Below are 6,000 nucleotides of genomic sequence, written 5' to 3' on the forward strand. Positions count from 1 at the left end.
ATTAGAAGGTTCAATATGTAATCCTCGTGCCCCAAACACTTATCATTTCCCTTACCCATCCTTAACTTTTCATTACATTTTTAATCCTCATACCAAACACTCTCTAAATATCTCTCCTTAATTCCTTTCCAATTTCATCGGTCAAAACAAGGTTTAAATTTGAAAAACACAAATTAACCTAATAGCTAAGTATTTTGGTTTTTATCTATGTAACTGGAGTTTAATTCTCATTATTTATAGTAGGGTTTAATAGCCTCTCCCTTTCTTTGGCATGAACCACTTGATTATATAATTTCTTAAAAATTAAAAGGTAAGGAAACTTTAGTTATAAATTATGTAAGAAGCACATGTGTTGCTTTTAATGAGGAACTTTAAAAAATAATTTCTTAAATTTTTAGTATATTTATAATATTTTACTACTAACATGGTTACAAGCTAAAAAATAACTAATGTGATAAAGAATTTCCAATAATAATCTATTGGCATTCTTTTATAATTAATTAACGTGTGCTTTTCTCATTATCACCAATACTTAAATTAAAAATTTCTATTATAAAAACTAGTGCCTAATTAACTGATCATTACAATAAAGACTAGTTGATGGTCATGTAATACAGCGTGCCGTCCATTCATCTGATCCTTAAATCAACTGCATAAGTAGGTTTTAATAATGTAGAGGCTGTGAAATATTATAACAGATAAAATATCCATTCTTCCTTCATCCTAATAGCTCTTTCAGGGTTATCCAATGTAATTCCATTATCTGCCATTTTTATGAGTTTTCTGAAGCTATTAAAGAACTTTAATTTTGGAGATGAATTAAGGTTGATGCACATAAACTGTTCTTTAAAATTATATGAAGCTGAGAACATGAGATGCTCATTAACATTCCTTATACGACAAAATGTCTGAGAGGTATTTAGACGAGGCTTCATAGGATTTTTGTGAAGTAGAGATTTAGAAAGTTTACTTGAGAAATAAGTATTAATCCATTTCTATGTAATTAATATTGCTAGAAAGCTTACTCTACGATTAACCCAGTACAAGCTATTGCTTTCCCTTAGCTTCTCGTATTTATAGTGTTCAAGTAGTATAAGCTCCATTATTATATCTCAATGCTACCAATGTGGGTTTGAAAGGCTGTTACATAGCCTTACTCTTATAACAACAAAAATGCTTTTTCTAATTGAATTTCTTAGTATCATTTGTAATCTTGTTAATATTCCATGGCTATATAGATTGTATGTAGTTATACTTCACAAAATGGTCTCAATGATGACATATAATTGTAGGAAAGAATAATGTTAAAATAGGCAGTATTATGTACAATATTAGTTAGGTGATTGCTGTAATTAGGAGACTAATTAGCTATAATTATGAGATAATTTTCTGTATAAATATGTACTCCTATGATAATATGAAGGGGACAAACTGAAAAAGGCTCTATTGGGTTAAAGTAGTCTCCAAGGGCTTTATTTGCAAGGTTTGCTATGGCTATGAAAAGATTTGGTTATCGACAGAGTAACTCTGATCATAGCATCTTCCTAAAACGGAAAAATGACGTAAGATCATCTATATAGAAAATATGATGACTACAAGAAAGGATAAAGAGGAAATTAACCTCCTGAAAGGCAAGTTATTTCAACAGTTCCAAATGCAATACCTTAACGGCCCGTTTGGTACATGGTATTAGAGGGCGGTAATGGTAATAAAATTAAGTAATGAAAATTTTGGTTGTTTGGATGCCTTCAATGGTAATAGATGGTAATAAAATAAGGTAATGAAATTACCAAAAAGGGGCATTTTCATTACCATCAAACAACATGGTATTAGGCGGTAATGGTAATGAAGTATTACTGTGGTAATAAAATAAGGTAATGTTGTTTCGAGTTGAACAAAAAAAATAATGAAGAAAAAAAAGGTAATGTATATAATTATCCAAAAAAATATTATTATTAAAAAAAGAATCATTAGATAGAATAATTTAGATACAATAATGCTTTTAAATACAAATATACAATAATGAAACTAAGAGTCATTACCATTTTTTATTACTAACAACCAAATGCAATCAATGGAATATTATCTTCCATTACCATTCTTTAGTCATGCACACCAAACAAAAGAATCTTCATTACCAATTCTCATATCCATTCCTTCATTACTATTGCCATTACAACATTTCATTTTCATTACTTCATTATCATCAACCAAACGGGCCGTAAAAGCCTCATATACTTTCTTGGAATTGAATTTCTAAATTCAAAAATGGGAATTTTCATTAACCACAAGAAATACACTCTCGACCACTTAACAAAAGCTGGAATGCTTGATTGCAAACCATTCGAAACTCCAATGATGGTAATTAATTGTAATAACTCGATTTACTTATTGACTAAGAGAAGTTGTTGCGAGTTTATATACCCTAAAGGCAAACAAAACTAAAACAGTATCCTATAAAATCGAATCACAAATCCCAAATCAACATCTATGACAGATAATCTCAAGTTTAACAACTATACCAAGAACCAAACTTATACATCATGGAAGTATGAAGGTCCACAAATCTATATAACAAATTTTATTACAAAATTCTACGGTGTTCTAACAGGTCTATTAAACATAAAGGACCAAAAATCAACCAAAGAGGTCTTCTATACACTCTCCCATCACCTTCAACTTCCTTCTTTTCTGATCGGTACCGAGCAACTATAAGAAAGAAACAATAGGGAGTCAAACATAATTGAATAAGAGGAAGCAATCCAAAACAAAATATAACATGATAAATTAAAATAAAAGACTTAAAATCAACATCGGTCCTAGATCTTTGTGCGCACTAGGAGTCTGATTAAGAGGAACAACCATAATTCTAAGACTATGTCACTCTCGGGGTAAAGCTAGCCAATATCTTAATGACAATTCACCTTAAAAATAAAGAGTATGGAAAACTGTGTCCCTCTATTCCACCAATGGCCTGCCCTTGTGCCTGATATACTAAGCCATATCATAATAACAACTTAAGTAATCGCAACAAGTTTGTCTCAATAATTTTCAATTTCAAAAGAACTTTAGTAAAACTATTTTCAAAAAATATAGTATTGCCAAACCCTTTTTAAGGGACTACAATAAGTTTACCGAAATCAGTTAGAAGGGCTCATCAATGAAGTTGTCTTTTAAAGCATAAACAAGAAACATAATTTCACCAAGGTGCGTACAACGCTATTATACTAGCATATAACTTATTACATTTCCTCCTAAAACTGTAGCTCAACCAAGACCTTATTCTAGCCTTCCAACATTTCATGTCGCTAGGTTCTTTCTAAAAATACCCAAGAAATCTTGGGTAACCATCAATGCTCATAACTATATATTTTTCAACATCTACACCCTTATTATCCTAGCATTTCATATCATTAAAGTTTTTCATGTTGTAACTTAAACCGTTAATATGTCAACAAGATAATATAGCCATGATTTAAAATTGTGCACATTCTCTTAACGAATACTCATCGTCATCATCATCATCAACCGAATATGCCACTCGAACATAAGGCATAAGTGAAGAAAGGTGATGGACAATCTATACCTGTACCCCTTCAAAAATAAAGCTAAAGGAATATTGTTAATATTACCCCTTCAACAATATATATATACTCTTTCGGCAGTTGCGCCCCGATCCGAGACGTCGAGTGTGTTTTGTTGTCGTTTCGCTTATCCGTTGTATTCAAAACTCGTTAAACGCTAAAATTAATTAAAACTAGTAAATGGATGTTAGAAATTATGAAATTTTGTATCCAAGGTAATTGATGCCTTTCGGACGCAGTGGTGAAGTCAGATTTTTCGTTTGAATTTTCAAAACTGTCCGAAATGGCCGTTTAATTTACTGGTTAGATTTTAAGTTTTGAAATTTTTGAAATTTGGGTGAAATCATTTAAAATTATAAAGTTTTAGTAGTGCCTTAATGGTATGGAGTGGATTAAATGTGTAAACACGTTCTAATACGTGATTTTTGTTTGTGTGTTGTGTTTAGGACCTCGATTCATAAGAGGTTGAGATTCAAATCGTGAAGCGCTTGAGTTGCTTTAATCGTGCTATTAAGATACACGTTTAGACCAAACAATTGCAATTTGGTTATGTAAAGTAATATTATGCTCATTCTATGTTGTGATGTTGTATATCACGTAAGATTTAAACCCCCAAAATAATTTGTAAAGAGTTTTAATTGGAATTTGAAGATGGGTGTGTAATTATCCAAATGGGGCTATTTAATTGCAAATGGAATACCATTGTTATTGTTCCCATGGCAATTTTGGATCATTACGGTCACCATGGGGGTATGCATACTTTTGCCTTCGACGACCCGTATAGGACGGGCAACGTCTTAGGTCGGAGGTTGCTTGGGGATTAGCTATCCCTTATGTATTCCTCCAAAAATTTTGAGAATACTCTGTCATCCCGAACTGGACGGGTAAAGACATGAGTTGGAGTCTGAAAAGTCAAACATGACATTTAATTAATAGAGCCTTCGCATGCTAGGATGAACTCGTTTGTAACTAATATAATACATAGTATGTTGTATCTCACATGTATTGTTATGTGCTTTGGAACTTGCTATGATGTTGTCATTCGACGACTATAGAAGGTTGGCTTGCAGGTGGGGACTAGTGTGTGAGAACTATTCTAATAGAACCTGTAGTCAATCTGACTATCGTGCTCGGAATTACTATTAGAATTTTATCCATCCATACTTTATTATTTTTATTTCTGTAAGTACATTTTGAATCGGACTATATTTGGTTTGAAGAGGCCAGTAGATTCTCAAGTTGTAATTTTATACTTACGTTGTCTTATTATTTCGTCATTACTAAAATTCTGATTGTGTTTGAATCATTGAAGGATTCTGTAGATGCTGGCTCTGGTACTTGTGTTTTGTGGAATGTTTTTGATGACATTAGATTGTGGTCTGAGGGTGAGATGTTTGATGATAGACTAGTATGGATTGAATGTTATGGAATTCATTCCAAATGCTGGACAAAGGAAAATGTCAGGAAAATTGGTTAGAAATGGGGCGCTGTTTTGTCCATAGATAATAGAGTAGATGGACTGTGTTGCCTTACCTATGCGCGTATGCTTGTGAGAACCAAAGCCCAAAATAAGATTGATGTCTGTATTAGGATCCTCTTTGAACACGGTAGCTGTTATGTGTGGGTCAAGGAGAGCCTCTGGTATAGTGGGAAGCAAAATAATCTTGCTGTGGACAGTAATGTAGTTGTTGATGCTACATATGGGCCATCAACAGAAATGTAAAACAAACATTCTGTTTCTGAGAATGCAGGAAAGCTTTGTACCAAATCTGAGTGCCCATCCCTCATCGACCCTATTCTGGGAGAACTGATAAATAGACTTGAATGGACTAATGAACATTTGTGGTATGATCCCATTGTAGTGAACGAAACAGCCGGATGGCTTATAGTAAAGTCAGTCGCCGGGCCTCGACTAGATAGTCATACCATTGAGGGTCAGGATGTACTCTGTAATGATACCTCATCTTCGCGTAGTAAGCCCCGAAACTCCTGAGGTAGACCAAGAAAGAAAAGTAATCATCAACAGTGTGATATGCAAGTGCCTACTCCTTCAAAGAGTTGCTTGGAGGCCCTGGATACTTGGAATACCGCAAAGCTCTTGGGTATTTCATCATCTGATGAAGGTGCTGTTATAACCGGTCTTAGAAAGTCGAAAAGGCTTCTGATCGTGGATGGTAAACCCGATTGATATGAGGAAGATGACACGGTCCTCTGGAGTCTATTTGGTTTGTGATTGTTACATGGATTGTCTTTTCTGGAATATCCGTGGAATTGGGAAAGGTGAGAGGAGTATGTATATTAGGAAGATCGTGGTTAAAAAGAATGTATCATTTATGGGTCTTGTAGAGACAAAACATAAACGATCGATTAGGAGTAGGATGAAGAGAATGTGGGGAAATGATGACTATGACATATG

Source organism: Amaranthus tricolor, chromosome 7, assembly GCF_026212465.1.
Source record: "Amaranthus tricolor cultivar Red isolate AtriRed21 chromosome 7, ASM2621246v1, whole genome shotgun sequence".
NCBI lineage: Eukaryota > Viridiplantae > Streptophyta > Magnoliopsida > Caryophyllales > Amaranthaceae > Amaranthus > Amaranthus tricolor.